The 25738-nt window shown below is 41.5% G+C and overlaps 1 long non-coding RNA gene across 2 annotated transcripts in view; it reads left to right on the top strand.

Annotated features, from left to right (window-relative positions):
* Nucleotides 1–5610: 5610 nt before the first annotated feature.
* The window catches only part of LOC114814750, a 62357-nt gene continuing 42229 nt past the window's right edge, over nucleotides 5611–25738 (top strand). For both annotated transcript variants that reach the window (XR_003762501.2, XR_003762502.2), the window contains exons 1-2: nucleotides 5611–5893; nucleotides 22187–22331. This is a non-coding gene — a long non-coding RNA (uncharacterized LOC114814750). The remainder of the gene's footprint in view (nucleotides 5894–22186; nucleotides 22332–25738) is intronic.

Raw genomic sequence — 25738 nt, 5'->3', positions numbered from 1 at the left:
GGTCACCCCTATGGAATTTTAATGAGGCTTCCTGAGATACTATTAAGCATAAAGTGGAGGTTGGTCAGGTTGCTGCATTAGGTTTTTCTTATCAGCCTAAGGAAACATTTATAGCCGTTTGGCACATGCACCATTGCACAGCCTCAGGTGGCAGTATTATTCCCCAGGAGCCACATGTGCACACATCCTAACATCCCCATGTACCCCACACATGTAAATATCAGAGGAAGACAAACTCAAGCTCACCAGCCTTGAGCAGCTCTTCCTCGTATCTACTGTTGTATTGCACTTTCTCAAGCACTTAATTATAGTGCTCTGAGCATAGTAAGAGCTCAACAGATGCAATTGATTGATTGATTTTAGCTCCCATTCACAGGTTTTATTATTTTGTCATTGTGGGCATGGATGACTTAGACTCTGGCGGCAGCAGGGAACACCATTGCCCCACATTGGTCCAGGTCAGAGAGAGTAGCCCAGCATGCCCCATCCTGCCCCCAACCCATTCCTACGTCCTGCTGTAAATCATCTCTTCTGGCTCCTAAATCCCTCCCTGTTCCTCTCCTCCTGGTCTGATGTATTATGAATGGATCTCAGAAGAAGCTCCACCCAAAGTCAGTGTTATACTTTCACAAAGAAGGGGAGACCCCTAAGCAGAAAACCAAAGAAGTGTTTGGACTGAGGGCACAGCTTTATGTAGAAATGCATGATGCAGGTGTCAATAAGATAATTACATCTCATTCGGAAGAATTGTTCAATGCAAAGCCTTGCATCAATTTTGTAGGAGAATAGCTAAATGAGGAGTGGGTGGAGGGAGGAGATAAGGTGGATTAGAGTCCAGTCTGGGTTTTCATGACCATTTGCAGGAAAGCATAATACAGTTATGTTTTCTTGCATTCACTCCCACTTGCATGCAGTTTATTACCAGACTTCAACAGGTATTACCACAGGCAGATAGTAAACCAATGTTTAAAAATTGGAATAATCTGAAAACCTTTCATTCAGTACACTTTTCATTTGTTGTGGGAGTTATGTTGTAGCAAGTGGCACAGGTATGCCTAAGGAACTTCACGAAGATATGAAAAAGATGTCCCAACCAAGTCAGATGAATTATTTTGTAAAGTTGGACAACCACTTCCATAGTAAGAAGAACAAGCTTCTACTTGTGCTGCATCCTGCAAGGAGTCACACTGATGTTGATGATGGTCTGTATTAACCATTCACTATGCATTAGGTACTTTGCTAAGTTCTGGGTTGATACAAGATAAGTCAGATGCAATCTCGATCTACATAGAGCTCACAGTGTAAGAGGGAGGAAGCACAGACATTTTATCCCCATTTTGTTTATGATGAATCTGAGGCCCAGAAAGATTAGTTGACTTGCCCGAGGTCATATCGCAAGCGAGTGGCAAAGACCTGACTAAAGCAGGGTCTTCTGACTTCCGGTTCTGTGCCCTTTCTACTGGTCCATGGTGCTTCCCACAATCATGCTACATACAACTCCTTATTTAATTAATGTTGTGATGTTATACTTTTAATCCCCTTATCAAAGATAAAACAATAGTTTAGAGCTCTAACTGTATATTGTACACAAAGACATTTCATATTACTTTTCCAGAGGTTCTGGTAAGAATACTATGGTAGTCTATGAGAAAAAATACATCCCATGAGGCAGCCTTTTATGATGCAGCCATATTTTCAAAGGACAAAAAAGCTCAATTGTGTTACAGACCATGCCTGTTTTTTGTATTTTGTTAACAATGAAAGCACAAGCAACACAATGGCAGCAATTTAGAGGGCGAGCAGCAAGCTCTGAAACCACAAGAGGCTCTGAGTGGAAGAAAAGCCAAGTGTAACCCACACAAGAGACATTAATTGGGAGGGGAACTGAGGAAACAACACAAAAGCAGTGGGAAAGTCCCCAGCTACAGACAGGGCTTTGCTTCCACTTAATGGCTGCTGGACCTGGGTAGAAAAGGGTGGGAAGGATAAGGGAAGAGTGGTATAGTAATTAAAGGGAAGAGTTGGGAGGGGCCTGGTATAAATAGAAAGGATTTGAGTAAAGCAAAAAGACCAGGGCTTGACAGTGACAAAGCTCCTGATGAGAGGTAGGTTGCAAATATGAAGAGATTATTTTGTGAGCTGACACGTCGTCCTCTTGGCGACATTCAGAAGTCCACTGTGGGATGGTAACACTGTAAATAAATAACGACCTGCAAGTTTGTAGGTGATGTTACTGACAGTGAGATTTGATCTGTGGACATGTTTGGCTGGTAAAACCTACTCATAAACTACCACCTCCCTCAACTGTGTGAAGCAAAATATTTTTGCCCTGCTGTGCTGGTGCCTTTGTTACCCAAAGTGCCTAACAATTTTTCATTAATCCTTTTTCAGATCAAGATTTTTCCACAGCTTTTAGCACCGTCACCATCACCATATTTCTGATTCTGATGACCAAGGCAATCTATATTTTCTGTTGCTTTCTCCTTATTAGGTAAGACAATATGGCCTCATTTGTGGTTTTGTTTCATATATTTTAAAGCATTTTTCAGTCCACTGTGTTAAAGATTACCCCAGTTTAGCTCAGCATAGAACAGCTAAGAGTAATAATAATGTTATAGGTATTTATTAAGAGTTTACTATGTGTCAAGCAGTAGATTATAAAGCTGGATACAGTCCTTGTCCCACATGGGGCTCACCATCTAAGTGGGAGGGAGAATAGGAATTGAATCCTTTTTGGGTATCCCACTATAGTCTTTTTACCCCCTGTGTTCTCCTCCCCAGACAAGGGGTACTGTTAAAATCCCTACTTCAAGGTTGACTCTAAGACTGCATTCCACCACATCAATGTATCATGTAAATTATAATCCAGAGCACTGATTCCCGTCTGTATCATTGCTATTATTATTACTGTTATATGATTTTATGTTTCTATGAATATTTATAACATGCAAAACCCTACACCAACACTTGGGCAAGTACAAGAAAATCAAAGAAGTGGTTGGCCACAAGGAAGTACCAGTCCAAGTAGTGGAACATTTAACATATAAAAATAAAAATACCATAATGGAAACCCAATGAAAAAAGGTAAAATTAAACAATAAAAGCATCAAAGTAAAAATACACAAGACAAAAAGTCTTTCAAGCTCCTCATTACTCTAAGCAAATCACCCTGCCAGTTAAACTGCTATCCCCTCCTCTTGCTAAGGGCTGAAGAAAGGCTGCTAGCTTGGCTTTTGTGGGGCTTGGAGGGTTGTGATTATTTCATTGCTTTCCGAGGTCCCTGGGGCTTCAGTGCAATGTACATCATCTCTTACAGGCCACAAACTGGACCTACAAGCTGGAATTGCATCCCTTGTCTCATGCCTTTCTGCTATTGTGGTGCTCAATTCCTGCCTTACAGAAGCAGAGTGGGCAGAAGCCAGGGAAGTTTCTGACTGTTGGACCCAGGACAACCCAACCAGGAATAAGGAGGAGGCTTAAAAAAACATTCTTTTCAATAGCTCATGCTGTTGTAGTTGAATTGTTTCTGTTGTATTTACCAAAGATACCGATTTCCTTGAATGCCTATGGTCACCTCTACCTCTCTAGTTTGTCTGAATTTCCTTTTAAACTAAACTGTGTCTGAATTATCATCCTTGTTCCTTCCCAGCAATTGGAACAGCAGTCAGAAATGTCAGGCAAGTGTCAGAGTCAATCAGTCAATTAATTGATGGTATTTTTTGAGCACTTACTGAGTGTAATTCTCTGTACTAAGCACTTAGGAGTCAGAAACCAACATCCTCTTGAATTTGTATTTCTATATACCTGCATTCATTCATTCAATTGTATTTATTGAGAGCTTACTGTGTGCAAAGCACAATATTAAGCACTTGAGAGAGTACAATACATCACTGCCTCTCAGACATGGTTAGAAGAAAAATAGAGTTGGTCAGGGGTAGTTTGGCCCTTAAGATATTATGTAGCTCTGTTCTTTTCTCTTTTATTTTTGCCTTTAAAAGACAAAGTTTGTGTGTTTGTGTGAGTGGGACTGTACCATAGAAGCATATGAAAATAGTCACTGATGAGTACTAAGAGCAAACATTTCACAACCTCAACTAATCCCTAAAAATAATTTTTATTCATATTGACTTCCAACCTCTGCTATTTGAGCACTTCTTCCTCCTATCTGCAAATTATTCTCTATCTTACTCCACCTATGAGTTGAATTTATTTCTACTACAACTATTTATTGCAGCCTTTCAAGTGTTTAATGCAGCAAAATGTTTAAACCAGTAGGTGTTCAATATATAATGACTGATTCACTGAAATTAATGTAAATACCTTTCCAGTCCCTATAATGGTTTCTCTTATTTTGGAAAGCTCCAGACTGTATTACTTCTCATTTCCTATTGTCGTTAGAATTTTAAGCAGAGGTCCCACATCCCTAGCAATCATTTTTGTGCCTTAAGGTATTTCTTCATTTTAGAGGGCAATTTATTGCTTCATATCAGAAGGCCCTTTTAAGAGCTAGTTTCCACTAATCTTTTCAAGTGGACTAATGGGTAGGACATCTTTTTTGACATTGATCAATCGTTGGTATTTATTGAATAATTTCTATGTACAGCACACTATACTTGCTAAACGCTTGGGAAAGTACATACAACAGAGTTGGTGGATAGGTTCCTATCATTACTGTGTGTAGGTCACTTCCTTCTGTGTCATACAGAAAAACATGTGTTTTAGGATGGGCATGACATCTAACCAAGTTAGATATTTGGGATATTTGAAATGTTTAAAATCATCTGCAAGGCAGGTAGGTTAATTTAAATAATGGGAAAGTGAGACATTTAAAAAGCATATGATAGATCTTGTTGAATCAAGGCAATACAAAAAGGTAATGAAATAAGACAATTTCTCAATTATTTCAAAGAGGTTTTCAATGAACTGAAAATTACCATGTTGAATCTATTCTGATCTTAGAGGTTTAACGAATTCTTACAGATGATCCCCTAATCCAGAAAAGAGGTCTGAAAGTGTATGGACCTTTTTTTCTGGCAATAGTGAGTAATCAGAAAAAGACTTTTTTTGTAAGCAAACTGTTTTAATTGTTCGTTTACTCCATAAAGAAAATCTATTGTGGTTATCATATGAAAATTTGTGAAAAGTAACACAGCAGTTGCTGATATAATTTAAGAACTGGTATGAAGAAATATATGGAGCATTTAGGTGTCATTAACCTACATTCATTTTTACATGTGTCCAAAGAGCACAGGACTGTGCATCAAGGCTCTTGTCCCAGCTCCACCTCTAGTCTACTGCAGGATCACTTGACATCATTTAAAATCTTTGTGTTTCCATTTCCTCATCTGCAAAAGAAGGATAAATAGATTCTAAGCCTCATGTGAGATAGGAGCTGTGTGCCCAGTCTCAACTTCCTAACTACACCAACATAAGCACCTAATATATTCCATACTTATTATATTATTTTACGTATCCCCTAATTAGGCTTTGGAAGTTCAGGAATGTATTCCAAAGCACTTCAGCAAAACCGCTTGAAGAGCAACCATACAAGTCCTCACTCCCACTCTGATCTTGGGGTGTCAGGTCCAACACCCAGAAGACACACAAAAACCATGTCCCTCCCAGTGGCCACTGGGCTTCTCATATTGCCTTCTCATATTCTAGTGCACCAGGATGAAGAGACAGAGACTGTGGAAGACCTTTTACACTTTCAGAACGTTGGGAAGGATGTGACTGTTATGTCCGTTGGACTGTGAACAGCCCTTCCTGAGCACACATGAGCATTGAAACGGCTCCTTTAGCCACAATGTTCTTTGATGTTGTTTTTCAATTTAAATTGTTTCCTCTTTGCTAATGTGCTGCTTGCTAATGATCCCAGCCTTACTTTTAGATGGTGAGCACCTTGCGATCCAAGGATCATATCTAACTCTCGGTGTCATTTTCCCAATATTTAGCACAAAGTTGATACTCAGTAAATACTAATGAATGACTGAATGAAATTCTTGTACTACAGAAACGTCAAAGACCTTTGAACAGTATCTCAAAACGTTGTCTTGCCGTGTCTTATGCCATTGTGTCTCTGACCCATAGTGACAGCATGGACACATCTCTCCCAGAACACCCCACCTCCATCTGCAAAGGTTCTGATAGTGTTTCCATGGAGTTTTACCTGAGAAAATAAGCATGTGCTTGAAAAAGTAATCCTTAACCATCCAGTAGGGGATATATGGATAACACTTAGAAATTGATTACAGCTAGTAACTGAAGAAGAATTGACATATTTCATATAAGCAGTTTGCAAGGTCATTTGGAGTACTGTGTAGAGAAGACTGAGAACATTTCCTTTACCTCAGAAATTGAAAAGGATTTTCAGGAGGTAGGATTTTGAAAGCCAATTATGTAACAATTCAAACCCCTCACCAGAGAGTGAAGTGTTGCCCAGACCAGGATTCTGATTAAAACTTGTTGGCGAGTTCAGAGGCCAATGCCACATTCTTTACTGCTTCCTTTCCCAAGTTTTGCTTCATGCCTTGGAGCAAGTGGCTTGCCAACATCCAGGCTGGATGTCTTTATTTTCAGTCCCATTGACAGACATCTCTCAGTCTCACAGTAGATTGTTCTTGATTTTATCCCTCTGAAAGCTAAGAAGCTTTTCTTCGATACAGCCAAACTTTTTCCTGCTGCGATTTAAATGTCTTTCCCCTTGTTCATGTTTGTCTTCCCCTGCCTCACCACCTTCTAGGCACGGAGAATAGTGTTGCCTTCATAAAATGTATTTACATATATGAAAAGAGCTATTTGGAATCCCTTCAGCCTTCTCCCATACAGATTAAACAACTCAGGCTTTTTGAGGGAATTTCCAGATAAAACCTCTAGACCCCACCCTTGCCCAGGAAATCTTGAGAGACAACCAATTTTCAGAAAAACAGGAAACTAAAAATTAAAATTATTGACCAATATCAACTACTTGCACAGACTTTGTTACATAAGAATTTGTGCCCACAAACTATCTTGAGCTCATGGCTGAGTAGTTAATTACTACTCAGAGAAGCAGCGTGGCTCAGTGGAAAGAGCATGGGCTTTGGAGTCAGGGCTCATGAGTTCGAATCCCAGCTCTGCCACTTGTCGGCTGTGTGACTGTGGGCAAGTCACTTCACTTCTCTGTGCCTCAGTTCCCTCATCTGTAAAATGGGGATTAAGACTGTGAGCCCCACGTGGGACAACCTAATTCCCCTATGTCTACCCCAGCGCTTAGAACAGTGCTCGGCACATAGTAAGCGCTTAACAAATACCAACATTATTATTATTATTATTAATTTGTAAGGTGCAATCAAATAATCAGTTGTATTTATGGAGCACTGACTGCATGTAGAGCACCGTACTAAGAGCTTTGGAAGAGTACAATATACAATGTAATAGAATTAGTAGACACATTCCCTGCCCACAGTGAGCAACACCATAGAATCCCTTGTATGACTGCAGCCATCCTAAATTGAATGATCTTGCATTTACCCAAGCACTTGGTTCAAAGTAAGCACTTAACACATGCTACAGTTATCATTATTAAAGGACAGAAACCCCCAGAATGGAGCCTTTATCCTTCTCTACCTTTCCTCCCCTGCACATATGGTGACTCCCCTCAGACTGGGAGCATGGATCTGTTGTTTGGGCTACAGAAGGACTATAATAATGATATTTGTTAAGCACTTACTATGTGCCAAGCACTGTTCTAAGTGCTGGGGTGGAAACAGGGTAATTAGGCTGTCCCACTTAGGGCTCACAGTCTTAACCCCCATTTTACAGATGAGGGAACAGAAGCACAGAGAAGTTAAGTGACTTGCCCAAGGTCACAAGCAGACAAGTGGTAAAACCGGAATTAGAACCCATGACATCTGACTCCCAAACCCGTGGTCTTTCCACTAAGCCATGCTGCTTCTCTATGGGCAGGCCAGACCCACCCTTTTGGATTGGAGGTAAATGGGGGATCTGGTGATGAAGCATTAAGCCCACTCCCTCCTCCTCCTTCTCTCCACCACATTCATCTTCTTATTCAATAACTTCTCCATGGACTTCCTCCAGCGCCCACCCCAAATTCCCCATGAGTAGACATGGGACAGAGGAGGGAGCAAAAAGGGCCTCCTCGTTTTGGGTCCAGAAACAGCATGAGTAGCTGGGCCGATGGCAAGGCTGCAACTGACAGGCAGATCTGAATAACTTACTTATCACTTACTTATAAGTACTGATAACTTACCATATGGGAGAGACCCCACGTGGTACAACCTTGTAAGCCTCAAATAGCACATTCATTCATTCATTCATTTGATTGGATTTATTGAGTGCTTACGGTGTGCAGAGCACTGTACTGAGCACTTGGGAGAATACAGTACAAGAATAAACAGACACAATACCTGTTCACAATGAATTTACAGTGCTTATTGTGTGCAAAGGACCGTATTAAGAATTTGGGAGAGTACTATATAATGTAAAGGGGTTGTCATCGAGGATCGGGTGTTACACTAAATGTCCTATTGAAAAGGGATTGATTTGAATAGTGGTTCCATTCACTATCTTTATCAGTGATGTGAATAGAATAATTTGCAGACTATGTTGGCTTGACTCTGAGGATTCTGTTGGACTCAACTCCCACAGCCTGGAGAAGTACAACCCCAAATGGAGTTTCCAGTTCCAAACTGGAACCATGTCCAGGGACTGTGGTGTGAAGCCAATAGCAATCACTCTTTGAGTGGGTCAGGGAAAATGCTGGATTTCCACTCACTCCCTTTGCTCTCCTGCTTCTGGACACTGCTGTGGTTCTTCCCCACCCCCACTCAGTGGCATCAGTAATCCCACACTAATAGGTTTACCCATTTTGCAGTAGTAGTAAGAGGAGGAGGAGGAGGAGGAGTAGCAGTAGTAGTAGTAACAGTAGTAAAGGGGAAGTAGTAATGGCAGTAAGAGTAGTAGCAGTAGTGTTACTGGTAGTCATAGTAATACTGGTAGTAATAGTAGTAGTAATAATAATAATGTTGGTATTTGTTAAGTGCTTACTATGTGCTGAGCACTGTTCTCAGCGCTGGGGTAGATACAGGGTAATCAGGTTGTCCCACATGAGGCTCACAGTCTGAATCCCCATTTTACAGATAAGGTAACTGAGGCACCAAGAAGTGAAGTGGCTTGTCCAAAGTCACACAGCTGACAGGTGGTGGAGCCGGGATTAGAAGCCATGACCTCTGACTCCTAAGCCCAGGCTCTTTCCACTGAGCCATGCTGCTTTTCATAATAATAATGTTGTTATTTGTTAAGTGCTTACTATGTGCTAAGCACTGTTCTAAGCGCTGGGGTAGATATAGGGTAATCAGGTTGTCCCACTTGAGTCTCACAGTCTTAATCCCCATTTTACAGGTGAGGTCACTCAGGCACTGAGAAGTGAAGTGACTTGCCCGAAGTCACACAGCTGACAGGTGGCGGAGGCGGAATTAGAACCCATAACCTCTGACTCCCAAGCCCAGCATCTTTCCACTGAGCCACGCTGCTTCTCTAGTAGTCATTCATTCAATAGTATTTATGGAGGGCTTATTATGTGCAGAGCACTGTATTAAGCGCTTGGAATGTACGATTCGGCAACAGAGACAATCCCTGCCCAATGATGGGCAATAGTAGGAATAGTCATATCAACAGTAGTAGCAACAGGAGGAGGATAAGGACTGATAGCAATAGTAGTAGTAGAAGTATCGAGCACCCAAAAGGCAACAGGACCTGTCTCATTTTTGAGCTTGTCTCTTGGCAGATCAATATTTGCCAAGCAGCATGGCTTAGTGGATAGAGCACGGACTTGGGAGGTCATGGGTTCTAATCCTGACTCCACCACTTGTCAGCTGACTGACTTGGGGAAAGTTGCTTAACTTCTCTGTGCCTCACCTCATCTGTAAAATGGAGATTAAGACTGTGGGCCCCATGTGGGACAATCTGATTATCTTGTATCAACCCCAGTTCTTCGAACAGTGCTTGGCACATAGGAAGCACTTAACAAATACCATCATCATCATCACCAAAGCCTTGTTGGAGGAAAGCAATATCTCATCAAATTTCTGCATGCAGAAGATATTCTGCTGCAGTGGTCTTCCAATAGGTCATTGCTGTGTTGAATTGCTTGAGACAAGGCTTTACTATGTCTTCATATTTGTTTATTCTGGCTCATAACCTGGGTGGACTTCCCTCTCAGTTAACTTTATGTCCAATTCTTAAATATCCTGCTATATACAACATTTATTCTTACATGTCCTGCTCAATACCAGGTTATTCTGTGTCTTTGTGTCAATTCTAGAGAGTAGGCTACTTCACAGTTTCATGTTATTGACATTCTTGACCTGTCAGGTGATGTTGAGTACAGTTTGTGATAGTATTTATTAATAGTAGTAGTGATATTAGTGATAGTATTTATTAATCATTCTATCAACTGAGTGCCTATTATGTGCAGAACACTGTACTAAGCACCTAGGGGAGTACAATATAAGAGATAGCAGACATGATCTCGACCCCTAATGAGCTTACAGTCTAGACTACACTACACTAAACTAAGTGCTTACTATGTGCAGAACACTGAACTAAGTGCTGGGAAAGAATACACAGGTGGGAATTAGATACACTCCCTGTCCTTTTGGGGGACTCACAATCTAAGAATAATGATGATGATAGTAATAATAATTTGATAGTGCTATGTGCCAAGCACTGCTCTAAACACTGGGATAAGATACAAGTTATTCAGGTTGGACACAGTCCTTGTTCCACATAGGAATCACAGACTAAGTAGGAGAGAGAGCAGATACTGAAGAAGCTGGATGTGTCATCTGTACTTTAATTCTCATAATCACATAAAAACTACATCAGGTTGCCTTGTAGTCTGCAGAAAGGCATTCTGACTTTTTAATTTTGCTATATTTTCATTAGCACAATAAGGTAATAAAGTCACAATTTTCTAAAGGTTTATTTTGATGGCCTCCTTAGATTATCAGTGACATAATTTGAATCTTCCAATCTTTTGATTTGAGGCATTAAATTGGCACAGTTTAAAGTCTGAATTATACAATCAGGAAGTATAAATGATGAATATACAGAAGTTACAATTACATTAGATGACTCCTGGTAATTCAGGTCTAAATGCTAAATGAATTGCATTGATGATATATTATTTGTGTTTTCCATAAGAAATATATAGAAGAGAAGCATATGCACTCATTTCTATTGTCTGCAATTCCTTAATTTCAATTAACCAGCCTGGAATTTCACTTTCAGTGGAACACTGGAAAGCATATTTTGGCAGGCTATTATTTATCACCATAGTTGGCAGAAGTTATGATCATTGCTGGAAATTTTCCATTATAATTGTAGTACCCCATTATAGATTACTCTTCTGTGAATCTGCATCACTGTGGTGCCTTGAAGTTGTGTCATGTAATGCAAAGGAAAAGACTCTCAGCCAAGGATAAATCAAATTGCACTGTTCTTCTTCTCTAATACCAAGGTATAATGGATCCCCAAATTACACAGTGTACCAACTAACAGTTGTTTAAGGACAAGAGGTAGTTTTCATTTATGAATATAAATACTTTATATCTTAATTGGGTCACAGGTAGAAAAACCTCAAATTTAATATATAGTAGATTGGTGAATGTAATCATACCTTTGATAGCACTAAAACACCCCATTCTTGAAGTACTCACTATGTATATGAATAAGAGCTATTTAACATACAAGAGCATTTCATTTTAGCATAACACTTTTCTCTTGGAGGTCATTTTTTTATTTTTAAGAATATCATGCAAACTATTCTCACTGAGAATACCATGAATCTGCTTTTATCTGCCATTTACTGTGTAGGTTTACCGATAAAAATTAGAGGATGGTTCAGGAAAAAATAGCTCTTCTCTGATCCAAATTTAACACCTGAGCTTTATGTGACCAAATACATTCAGCTAACTTCAAAAAAAACTCTCTTCTTTCCTTTTATTCTCCTTACCCATCATCATCCTTCTCCTGGTCCTACTTTTAATGGAGGAAGAATATGCTGAGAAGTGGTGGAGGAATAGAGAACACTATAAACTTCTCTAGAGAAGTAGCATGGCTTAGTGGATAGACCATGGGCCTGGGGGTCAGAAGGACCTGGGTTCTAATCCTTGCTCTGCCACTTGTCTGCTGGGTAACCTTGGTCAAATCACTTAGTTTCTCTATGCCTCAGTTACCTCTTTTGTAAAATGGGAATTAAGATTTTGAGCCCCATTTGGGGCGGGGACCTTGAGGAAGGACAAGGATGTAGGTAGATGATGGCAAATAGTGGGTGGTAGGACCAGGTGATGTGAGCTTCAAGTGTCGAAAAGGAAAGACAAAGAGAGAGCAAGAAGATGGAAAACAATAATTTCTATGTTTTGCTACTATATTCAGTAACATACTATGTTCCAGACACTATACTAAGTGCGGGGGTGGATCCAAGCTAATCAGGTTGGACAGAGTCCCTGTCCCACTTGCGGCTCACAGTCTCAGTCCCCATTTTATGGATGAGGGAACTGAGGCACAGAGAAGGGAAGTGACTTGTCCAAGGTCATACAGATCAGTCAAGTGGGAGAGCCAGGATTAGATCCCATGATCTTCTGACTCCAAGGCCAATGTTCTATCCACTACGCCATGCCGCTGTCATTTGTGATGAGGAACGAAAATGTGATGTGTCAAGCTTTCTCTGAGAGTCAGCCGAAGTGGAAAAAAGGTAAGGCCTCCTTTAGGGACATCTCCCCTGGCTGGAACATGTGAAGAGTATTGATGACAGCAAGATGCACAACACCAAAGGCAGAAAAGATAAGTTTAAATACACAGTGAAGCCCAGAGTCATTGTGATTGAGCAGGGTCCTGTTGAGAGACCACTTAACAGACAGATCAGTCCTGAAGGCAGACACAGGGAGGGGGGTTGCTCTTCCTGAGTAATGGCTTAGTGAAGATTGAGATACCAAGAGACAGGCTAGAAACACAAGTCTAGGATGGGACACACAACTGCGATAGGATCTATCTTTACATGTAAACAGGCCCAGGAGAAGCAAGTCCACATCAGCGTTTCCAACTAAAGTCATACTTATGGCAGACCTCACTGACAGTAGAGGGCTGTTTGAAAATGAATGAATGAATCAGTCAATCGTATTTATTGAATGCTTACTGTGTGCAGGGCACTGTACTAAGCTCTTGTGAAAGTACGATATAATATACTTGGTAGGCATGTTCCCTGAACGGTGACTATGTAGTGAGTACAGAGGATTTTAAGCTAATCAGATTCAAGCAGTGATGAGCATAGACAAGAAAGGATGACTAAGCATTTGATCTGATGTATGTGCCCATAATATGTTTAGGTGTATCTGGCCATAGTAAGCTGCCTTTTGTCTTAAATGACTTCAGAGAGAATTGAGCTGCAAATCGTTCACTCAAAGACCCATGGAATTTTAGCATAACGCACTCACCCTAGTCCACAGTTCTGCCAGATATTTATTCCAGGAGACTGCAATAATTTAAATTACCCCACTGTATTTCTCCCAATTCTCATTTCAATACTTTCATATCCCCTAAGCACTTAAATACTCAGAACCCCATTTTACATAACCTGCTTGTAATTTACTTTAATGTCTGTGTTCCCAGCAGGATTATAAAATCCTTAAGGGCAAGAATTATGTCTAGAAGTCTACCTCTTCCCCCTCCCCCTACTCTTCCCCCCACCAAACCCCCTCTTCACCCCCTCCCTCCTTCTCTCTTCCCCACCCATGCCCCATCCCAGTCCTCTTGTCCCACCGCCACCCCTCATCCCCCTCTCCTCGTCCAGGGCCCCGCCACCTCCTTCCCATCCAAACCCTCCCCTCCCCCTGCCCTTCCCCCCCTCCTCCCCTTGCACCCACAGCTACTTTCAAGTGTGGCCTCTGGAACCCCCGCTCTATTACAGGCAAGCTACCTTTCATCCATGACCTTTTCCTCTCCCGCTCTCTCCTCCTCCTCGCCCTTTCGGAAACGTGGCTCTCTCCCGAAGACACGGTCTCCGCCGCCGCTCTCTCCAGCGGAGGCCTCTCCTTCTCCCACTCCCCCAGACTCACCGGTAAGGGAGGAGGCGTCGGCTTCCTCCTCTCGCCCCGATGCCGCTTCCGCACTATCCCTCCTCCCCCCTCCCTCTCCTTCCCCTCCTTCGAAGCCCATATCATTCGCCTCTACCACCCACTCCAGTTACTTGTCGCCGTCATCTACCGCCCTCCCGGTCCCACCTCCGACTTCTTCAACCACCTTGACCCCTTTCTCACCTTCCTCCTCTCCTTCTCTCTGCCCACTCTGATCCTTGGAGACTTCAACATCCATACGGATGTACCCGACGACTCCTCTGCCGCCCGCCTGCTATCCCTCCTCGACTCTGCCGACCTCCTCCTCCACCATACCGCGCCCACTCACCGACTCGGTCACACCCTCGATCTCGTCATCTCCTACCGCTGCACTATCTCCTCCCTCACTAACTCTGAAATCCCTCTCTATGACCATAACCTTCTCACCTGCCTCATCTCTCACACTCCCTCCCCCTGCAAATCTTTGCTACTGCCCCACAGAGACCTCTGCTCTCTCGATCCCATCCGTCTTTCCAAAAGCATCTCTCCTCACCTTGCCGCCCTGTCCTCTCTTCCCACTCTCGACGAGCGGGTCTCCGCTCTCAACTCCACCCTCTCTACTCATCTCGACTCTCTCGCCCCCCTTTCCCTCCGCCGCTCTCGCTCCACTAACCCACAGCCCTGGATCACCTCCTCCGTCCGCCTCCTACGCTCCTATGCTCGAGCTGCTGAGCGCTGCTGGCGAAAGTCCAAGCACCGAGCCGACCTCACACACTTCAAATTTATCCTTTCCTGCCTTAACTCTGCCCTCTCCTCCGCCAGGCAAAGCTTCTTCTCCTCCCTCATCGACACCCATGCCCGTCACCCCCGCCGATTGTTCCGGACCTTTAACTCTCTCCTTAGGCCCCCTGTTCCTCCCCCTCCCCCATCTCTCACCCCTAATGATCTGGCCACCTATTTCCTCACGAAAATCAACACGATCAGGTCTGAGCTCCCCAAAGTCACCCCTCCACCTCTCCCCTCCCCCCCAACAACCCCCTCTCCTACTTTCCCATCCTTCCCTGCAGTATCCTCAGAGGAGCTCTCCTCCCTCCTAGCAAGTGCCACCCCCTCCACCTGCGCCTCGGACCCCATTCCCTCTCACCTTCTTAAAACCATTGCCCCTGCCCTCCTCCCTTCCTTAACTTCTATTTTTAACCACTCAATCTCCAAGGGCTCCTTCCCCTCTGCCTTCAAACATGCCCACGTCTCCCCCATCCTAAAAAAACCCGCTCTTGACCCCACTTCCCCCTCCAGTTATCGTCCTATCTCCCTACTACCCTTCCTTTCCAAAATCTTAGAACGAGTCGTCTACAATCGATGCCTAGAATTCCTTAACTCCCATTCTCTCCTAGACCCCCTCCAATCTGGCTTCCGTCCCCTCCACTCTACCGAGACTGCTCTCTCTAAGGTCACCCATGACCTCCTTCTTGCCAAATCCAATGGCTCCTACTCCATTCTGATCCTCCTTGACCTCTCTGCTGCCTTTGACACTGTCGACCATCCCCTCCTCCTCCATACCTTATCTCACCTTGGCTTCACGGACTCCGTCCTCTCCTGGTTCTCCTCTTACCTCTCTGGCCGATCATTCTCGGTCTCCTACGCTGGAGCCTCCTCCCCCTCCCATCCTTTAACTGTTGGAGTTCCTCAAGGGTCAGTTCTTGGCCCTCTTCTGTTCTCCATTTACACTCACTCCCTCGGTGAACTCATCCGCTCTCACGGCTTTGACTACCATCTCTACGCAGATGACACGCAGATCTACATCTCCGCCCCTGTCCTCTCCCCCTCCCTTCAGGCTCGCATCTCCTCCCGCCTCCGGGACGTCTCCACCTGGATGTCGGCCCGCCACCTAAAACTCAACATGAGCAAGACTGAGCTCCTCATCTTCCCTCCCAAGCCCGGTCCTCTCCCAGACTTCTCTATCACCGTGGATGGCACGACCATCCTTCCCGTCCCGCAGGCCCGCAATCTCGGTGTCATCCTTGACTCGTCCCTCTCGTTCACCCCACACATCCTATTCGTTACCAAGACCTGCCGGTTTCACCTCTTCAATATCGCCAAGATCCGCCCTTTCCTCTCCACCCAAACGGCTACCTTACTATTACGGGCTCTCGTTATATCCCGGCTAGACTACTGTGTCAGCCTTCTCTCTGACCTCCCTTCCTCCTCTCTCGCCCTGCTCCGGTCTATTCTTCACTCCGCTGCCCGGCTCATCTTCCTGCAGAAACGATCTGGGCATGTCACTCCCCTTCTTAAACAACTCCAGTGGTTGCCTATCGACCTCCGCTCCAAACAAAAACTCCTCACTCTAGGCTTCAAGGCTCTCCATCACCTTGCCCCTTCCTACCTCTCCTCCCTTCTCTCTTTCTACCGCCCACCCCGCACGCTCCGCTCCTCTGCCGCCCACCTCCTCGCCGTCCCTCGGTCTCGCCTATCCCGCCGTCGACCCCTGGGTCACGTCCTCCCGCGGTCCTGGAATGCCCTCCCTCCTCACCTCCGCCAAACTGATTCTCTTTCCCTCTTCAAAACCTTACTTAAAAATCACCTCCTCCAAGAGGCCTTCCCAGACTGAGCTCCTCTTCCCCCTCTACTCCCTCTGCCATCCCCCCTTTACCTCTCCGCAGCTAAAGCCTCATTTTCCCCTTTTCCCTCTGCTCCTCCACCTCTCCCTTCCCATCCCCACAGCACTGTACTCGTCCGCTCAACTGTATATATTTTCGTTACCCTATTTATTTTGTTAATGAATTGTACATCGCCTTGATTCTATTTAGCTGCCATGGTTTTTATGAGATGTTCTTCCCCTTGACGCTGTTTAGTGCCATTGTTCTTGTCTGTCCGTCTTCCCCGATTAGACTGTAAGCCCGTCAAACGGCAGGGACTGTCTTTATCTGTTGCCGACTTGTTCATCCCAAGCGCTTAGTACAGTGCTCTGCACATAGTAAGCGCTCAATAAATACTATTGAATGAATGAATGAATGAATGAATACTGACCTCTATCAAGCACTTGGTACAGTGTATACATTATGTGATCAGTGAATACTACTAATTGTTTCCCTGACTGATATATGAAACAAAAACCAGAAGTGATTTCCCTAGCACTGTGAGGAGCAGTGTGGCTTAGTAATAATAATGTTGGTATTTGTTAACCACTTACTATGTGCAGAGCACTGTTCCAAGCGCTGGGGTAGATTCTAGAGCACAGAGCTTGGGAGTCAGAGGTCATAGGCTCTAATCCATGCTCCGCCACTTATCAGTTGTGTGACTTTGGACAAGTCACTTCACTTTTCTGTGCCTCACTTACCTCATCTGTAAAATGGGGATTATGACGGTGAGCCCCACAGGGGACAACCTCATTAACTTGTACCTCCCTCAGTGCTTAGAACAGTGCTTGGCACATAGTAAGCATTTAACAAATACCATCATCATTATTATTATTGAGAAGCAGCCTGGTTTAATAGAAAGAGTCCGGGCTTGGGAGTCAGAGGTCATGGGTTCTAATTCTGGCTCTGCCACTTGTCAGCTGTGTGAGTTTGGGAAAGTTGCTTAAACTTCTCTCTGTCTCAGTTACCTCATCTGTAAAATGGGGATTAAGACTATGAGCCCCACGTGGGACAATCTGATTACTTTGTATTTTTGTTTCTACCCCAAAGCGAAGAACAGTGCTTGGCAAATACCATCATTATTATTATTATTATTGTTAGCACACACTTGTAGAGACTATCTTTCATAATGGTGTCCATCTGGTGACTGACAAGATCCCAGCTTCTTTAAGATAAGATATTTTCTAATTCTTATATGGAAATTGAATGTAACAGAAATCTGAATTAAACCTGAATTAAATTATCAGGGAAAACTTCTTAACTTAAATATCTTAAAATAACAACTTCTAAGGATGAAATCTTTTTAATTGGATCAAGCAGCTATGCCTTTGTTTTTCATTAGAGTTTATATTCTTTCAATTATGAGATGTCAAATGTGGAATTGGATAGCTGTACATATTCTTTAAATAACTCTATTTTTCAAAATAGGAAATTGTATGGAGAAAAAATTAGTCAAATATTGTGAATTTTTTTATGATGCAGCAATGTTGGAAAGAAAGGATGATTTAGAATTTAATTAATGGATGTACCCATAGTTTAAACTACAAATTAAAGCTCAAAGGCACATATATTACTTATTTTTAAGACAGTCTATTTTATTGATTTCTTTTTTTACTTCCAACATTTACTCTTGATATATTTTGATATCACTACAGTTTGATATTGTCAACTATTATAGAATAAATCATATCTGTATTTCATAGGATTTTATAATTTTAAAATAATATGTCAGGGAAAAAGAGATATACAAGAGATCACAGTTTATTAAAAGACACCTAATGTAAGAATAAGAGATCAGTGAGTATGAATATCTGCAAAGTTCAGTCTCCACTAATTCTAAGTGTTCTATTCCAGACTATTGCACAAGAGATGCTATACCTATATTTCTATTATTTTTCTCCTAGGGAAAGTGCTTTCCATTAACTTATTATTTCTCAATTCTCCTCTTTCCCGAGTTTAGAAATAAAGTATTCCGATAATTTGTTAAAATGTGTTAAAATTACTAATTTAAAATACAATCATAATCCTATTTTCATAGATTCCAAATCAGTTCTAATATTGAGCTTTCATATCTCTTTTTTTAAGGACATGAGGAAGGATTTTAATGTGTCCTCTGTAACACAGTGTCCTACAGACAATTACTCTTTCCCCATTCAAAGCCTTATTGAAGGCACATCTTCTTCAAGAGGCCTTCCCTGACAAAGCCCTCTTTTCCTTTTCTTCAACTCCCTTTTTTCATCCCCCTCCTCAGGCCCGCAGCATTCATATACATATCTGTAATTTATTCATACATATTAATGTCTGTCTTCCCCTCTAGTGTGTAAGCTCACTGTGGGCAGGGAATGTGTCTGTTATATTGTTATATTGTACTCTCCTAAGTACTTAATACAGTGCTGTGCACATTATAAGTGCTCAATAAATATTATTGATTGGCTGACAGACTATCTGTAAAATTTTGGTGAAGATATTCTGGGACCTCATTCTTAATATTACCTCTGTGATCTGATTTAGTGCTAAATTTATTTCATAAATGTATTTTAGTAGGGCAGAAAGGAATGTGAAATGAAAGAGTGGTATCCTTGGTACACATCACCCACCTGGCCATTCACAATAAGTTTAAATGAATGCATAAACACTTAAATAAATAAAGCATAAATACCTAATTGAGCAAATAAATGAATGAATAAATAAATGAATAAATAAATATGAAGTATCAGGCAGTAGTTGGCAAATGTTAAAATTTTGAACTGCAGCATCATTATCTAAAAGATGCAGGGCAAGTCTTATTAACCAAATGAAATTGAATGCTACTGTGAGACCCCCTCAGTGGTATTTACTTGTTAGGACATATTCCCAGCAGAAACTAAGAGCATCTTTCATGTTTAATTAAATATCAGGGAACATACAGGGAGAGAAAAATTGCTGCTGGGTAACTCTATGGTGACCTTGTCTGGTGTTTATTTTTGCCTGAAAATGTCATTACCATTAACTATTTTCATTTAGCTCCTTCTTAGGGAAAGAGGGTTCATCTGAATCTTCATGCTGCAACTGGTAATCTACCTTGTTCCATATGATTAAAATGGCATTTAGTTACATTGAGACCTCTTAATTATATGTCTAAAATTTTAGCTCCCAAAACTCTCAGAAGTGAAGACAATGATTTTTTTTTATAGAATTTGAAGTTCACATAGCAGGCATGTGGCAGAACTGGGATTAGAACACAAGTCCTCGGACTCCTAGGCCTGTCCTCTATCCAATAGGCCATGCTATTTCCTTTGAGTCGATCACGACCCTCCCAAATCCCTGTCATCTTTGAGGCTCCTTCATGCTAATCCTGGCTCCTCCACTTCCTTCCTCTTTTTGACATCCCTTTTATGGATCTATATGTTGGGCTGAGTCCTGTGACCAATTGAAGTCAGCTCTTGTGAGTGGAGCTATGTGATCTTTGTCCTATCATCTTTTCTTTACTATATCTCCGCTAGCTCTCATAACTAACCCTTAGTGAAACACATTTCAATTTAATGATTTACCTAATCCTCCACACATGCTTTTACAATTTCCCCATCTTAACCTAGCTTCCTGTCTTGTCTTACCATAGCTGATGTCATAAAACCATTACTAGCCTCTCTCCATGGTCTCTACCTCTCCTGCATCCCAAACAATCATCATCATCATCATCATCATCATTATCATCATAAACATTCACTGACAGCTTCTGTGTGTAAGACATTGTGCTAAGCAGTTGTGAAAGTTCAAAACAGTTAGAAGACATAATCCTTGGCCTCAAAGACCTTAGCATCTTGTGGGGAAGAGTGACACATAAAGATTCCAGATATGATAAATTACAGATAGAGGGATAGCAGGGTAAGTCATTTCTCTTTTATGCATTCGTCTCTTGCCTGACCCAGGAAAGGTGGCTTCTAGGGAAGCAGATCTGCCTCCCAGCTTCCTGACTGCCTTGGTGCAAATGAGTATTTTATCATTTGGAGGATTTAAACTTTTTCTACCTGGCTCTTCTAGTCTACAAGTTCCATAATGTACCCCATCTGACCAAGTTGCTGTGTGATTATAACAACCATATCCTATGAAGAATAGCTTTATTCATTCATTCATTCATTCATTCAATCATTTATTGAGTGATTTCTGTTTGCAGAGTACTGTACTCTTTGGAGAGTACAAAACAACAATAAACAGACACATTGCTGCCCACAACCAACATATAGTATGGAAGGGGAGATAGACATTAATATAAATAAATTAGTGATATTTGCATAAGTGCTATAGAACTGGGGATGGGGGAGAGCAAAGGGAGCAAGTCAGGGCCATGCAAAAGGGTGTTTGAGAAGAGGAAGTAGGACTTAGTCATGGAAGATCTCGTGGAGGAGTTGTGCCTTCAATAAGGCTTTGAAGGGGGATTCAGTAATTATCTGTCAGGTATTAGGAGGGAGGGCATTCCAGGCCAGAGGTAGGATGTGGGGGAGAGGTTGGTGGTGAGATAGAGGTACAGCAAGGAGGTTAGAATTAGAGGAACCAAGTGTGTGGACTGGATTGTACTAGGTTGTCGTAGGGTTTTGTTTTTAACACATGTGGTGGCCCAACTTGGAGTCAATATCTGAAGATTCTAAGCTTCTAATGGCAGGGAACCTGTCTACTAAATCTGCTCTACTATACTCTCCCAGTGGCTTAGTATAGTGCTCTGCACATAGTAAGTGCTCAATAAATATGATTGAATGATTGTAAATGCCACTGATTGACAAGCAGTTCTCAAAGGCTCTTGGTATACAGGATATACCAATCAATCACACAATATACCACAGTTGATTTGTCTGATTAAGTTGTATCTTCCCCAGCACTTGGAATAGTGCCTGACACATACTCAGCACTTAACAAATCCCATTATTTTTATCATCATTATTGGCCTGTTAAACATTAGATCATAAACTTTACCTTTCTCCCAGGATTGCATGTAAGAATATCTCTACCCCTGCAAGCTCATTCATTATCATGCCACATATAAACATTAAAAGAACAGAATGATCAGAAATTTAATGGTATATTTCAATCACTATTTATAAAATATTTATTTGATCTTTATTCAGAATATCTGTCCTGTTCATGTTTTTACATTGTTTTCATTATATTATGAACTCAGTGATTTGATTTTTTTTCTATTTTGACTCAGAAAATAACTTTGATTATATAAGTGCTATTACAAATAAACAGAAAGTATCCTTACACTTTGAAAGGAGGGTGTTTTTTGATTAAAGAAACATCTTGAATTTTGGAATGAAAAAATGATTATAGATTCAGGAATATATTACTTGTTTACACATATAATACACTTATATTACACATCACTTGCTGTCCTTATGGTACCTAAAATTATTTTAGTCAATAATTTCCATGTTATTTTTTTTCTTTCTTCTTCCTTAGCATTCAAAGAATATTTCAAAGACAAATTTGGAACTGAGATTTGGTGAAAGTTAAATAATCAAGGACACCTTGAGACATTTTGGAAGTATAAGATTAGAAATTTTATGTGGACATAAACAGTTTTCTGGGATCAATTTTTTAAGTGGTGAGTTGCATAAAACTGCTTTAGTTTGATTTATTTTGTGAGAATATTAAATTTACTTAGAACCTGTACAACTATAAGGTCTTTTTCTGAATAATTGATGCATAAATTTCAAAGATCTTTTATCTATACATCATACATATTAATTCAATAAAATTCTTCATACATTTCTGTCAAGCCTTTCACAGCTAAAGTATAGGCACTAATGTAGCTACCAATGCTATTGGATGGTCAATTTAAAATTAGTTATTGTAGAAGTTACCTTTCGAATGAGACCAATTTTAGGTTATTATAAATAGGTAACCCATTTACCTACATTGTCATATCTGATCTCATCATCATTAGTCACTGTACAATTTCTAACTTCACCAATTCTGAAATCCTACTCTTTCACCATAGCCACCTAACTGCTATTCTCTCCCATGCACCTCCTCCCCACAAAAATATCCTCTCTCATAACCGAGGCCTCCAATTTCTTGATCCCTCCACTTATCCCAGGCCTTAAAGCCTAATTTGAACTACTTAGTCCCTACCCAATCCCTGCTTGCTTGATGCACAAAACTAGGCCTTGAACTTCACCCCTCCTGCTGAACTCAATTCTCTGGCTCCCCTTTGCCTTTGTCCATATCCTTCTAATAATAACTGTGGTATTTGTTAAGCACTTACTATATGCCAGACACTGAATAAAGAGCTGGCATGGGCACAAGCAAATGGGGTTGGACACAGTCCCTCTCCCACATGGGGCTCACAGTCTCAATCCTCATTTTACAGATGAGGTAACAGAGGCCCAGAGAAGTGAAGTGACTTACCCAAGGTCACACAGCAGACAAATGGTGGAACCAGAATTAGAATTCATGAACCTCTGACTACCAGGCCTGTGCTCTATCCACTACACCATGTCGCTTCTCACTGCGCCATGCTGCTTCTCATTATTCCTTCTCATTTTTCTCTCTCCAACCATAATTAGAATATATGGTGGATATAAAAATAGAAAAATAAATTACAGATCAATAAAAATTTCTACTATCTTCATGGAAGCAAGCTTAGAAACAGTGCTGCAAATGTTATTTCTTGGAGGCTTCTTTACTAGCTTAGAACTGAAAATAGCTCCCAACAGATATGCACTCCTTTCCATCACATTCACAGTGAGTACCACATACCTTTATTACCAGAAGCCAGTGGAGGCAAGAAATCAAATTTGCCTGACTGAATTGACACTATTTTACTTTGGCAGTGGGTTTTTGTTGTAACCCCACTATCACTGTGATCCTCAGAAGCAATGTAAATAGCAGCTCTTCTAGGTGGAAATGTTGTCCTCATGCATGGAAAGAAGCCATTCCAGATAGCAGGGCTGATATAAGTGCCAGTCTAAAAACTTAGGCACTAGAACTCAGTAAAGAGAGTGAAAGCTGCCAATTATGGTTAGTCGTGGGCAAGAGGGAAGTTGTGACAAAACAGCATATCTGTCCGGACAGCCATAAAAAAACTGATAGCTGAAAATCCACCAGAGCAGAAAGGTCACCCACAGAAGAGGCAATTTCCAGTTTCCTTAAGCCCCTATTCCTCCCCACTCATGTAGTCAATGGGGGAAGTTACCAAGGAAAAAGCAGGTCTGTTCTTGATGCCTAAGTTTTTTGTTTTAATTTGGACAAACTATAGACTACTCATCCTCATTTGATCAAAAAGAATCACCACCATTTTAATTCATTTATCCAACTGGGTAAAACAAAGGAGGCTTTTTGCCTATCTTGTCAACACACACTGAAGATTTGGATGCTATAGATTTCCTCTAATGCTTGGCATCTCCCACTACTACAGTTAACTGCTATTGCTTAGGCAATTCTCTGCCAAGGGTTAGAAACACAGTACCTTCAGGTCTCCTCCAGTCAAATAAAATGTTCCGTACTTCCTTGTCTCCTATATAAGTTTGCCCAATTGGAGGCTTAGCTGATGATGGTGCTGAGATTTAGAAGACACTGTGGAACTGAAAGAGCACCCCTAGAAGTGATGAGTTTCTTTCCATTCTGACCCATGAGCAGGCAGTCCTTCAATCAATCAGTCAATCAATCATATTTATTGAACACTTACTGTGTGCAGAGCACTCTACTAAGTGCTGGAGAGAGTAAAATGCACCAATTAGCAGAAACATTTCTGGCCCAGTCCATTTCTTCTGCATACAACTATGTATGTTTCAAGTGAAATGGCTCCCTTTCAAAGGAAAGGTTTGTTGTCAAATCATAAACACAGTTTCATCACCATGAAAAGACTTCCTTTCTCTAAGCTTTTAATCAATTTTATTTATTGAGCGCTAACTGTGTGCAGACTACTGTACTAAGTGCTTGTGATAGTATAATACAGTAATAGGTCTAAGTATACCTTGCAAGTAGGTACCAAGATTCTCCCTCCTCCCCTGTTCCTCCACTAAGCTAATCAGCTTCTCTTCACCCCTACAACCATACTAAAGAAATCTTTTCCCCTTCCCTCCTCCCACTCTCAGTTGCAAGCTAAAAAGCAAATAAGATTTGATTGAGCTGTGAAAAGGAATTTAGCAATTTAAAGGTGTGGATGGCTCAAGCGTTAAGTAAACTGGACTCTTAGGGATTGGATTTTATTTCATTTTCCATCATTTTATTATTCATTCTCCTCTCATTACAGCGATTATATTTTTATGTTGCTATTTTGTGTGGAGTTTATAAATGGCCCAGGCTGGATAATAACCCCAAAGTTTTCCAGCCAAATTAAAACTAAAAAAAAAAAGGAAATTGTTTTTCTAGCCACATAGTTTCCCAGAGTTGTGCCCAGAGTATTGCAATTTTTGGTGTGTATCAAAAGAAGTGTAGAAAAACAATCATGTTGATTTCAAGGTTCTGTTTGAAATCAAGAGACATAAATCACTGATTGCCAACCAACAAGGTGGAAGACAAAGAACAGATAATGTCAAGCACTGGGAGAAAAAGTGTGGATTTGCTGAAATCACATGCACCCAAACTGTGCTGCTCTGTATTCCACCCTCCCTGACACACACATCCTCTACCCTGGTTGAGTGACATTTTTATCTTTCTGCTTCCCTCCCAACCCCCTCTTCTTTAGCACAGTTGATGACCTAGAACAAGACAAGGTTTTGGTAACCTGAATCCCTCTATAAAACAACTGGGCATATGCTAATACATAATAATTTATACTTGAATCAATCAATGGCATTTACTGAGTACTTTCTAGGCCTTGTGCTTTCCCAAGCAGAGTACAATACAAATGTATACTTTTTAGGGTTTTTGTTACATGCATACTATGTGCTGGGCATTGTTCTGTGTTTTGGTAGATCAATAATAATAATGTTGGACACAGTTCATGCCTCACATGGCTCACAGTATTAATCCCCATTTTACGGAATAGGTGACTGAGCCACAGAG

This window comes from Ornithorhynchus anatinus, chromosome 10 (genome assembly GCF_004115215.2).
Source record: "Ornithorhynchus anatinus isolate Pmale09 chromosome 10, mOrnAna1.pri.v4, whole genome shotgun sequence".
Taxonomy (NCBI): Eukaryota; Metazoa; Chordata; class Mammalia; order Monotremata; family Ornithorhynchidae; genus Ornithorhynchus; species Ornithorhynchus anatinus.
The sequence above is the reverse complement of the archived record's forward strand: the minus strand, read 5'-3'. Positions and strand labels throughout refer to the sequence as shown.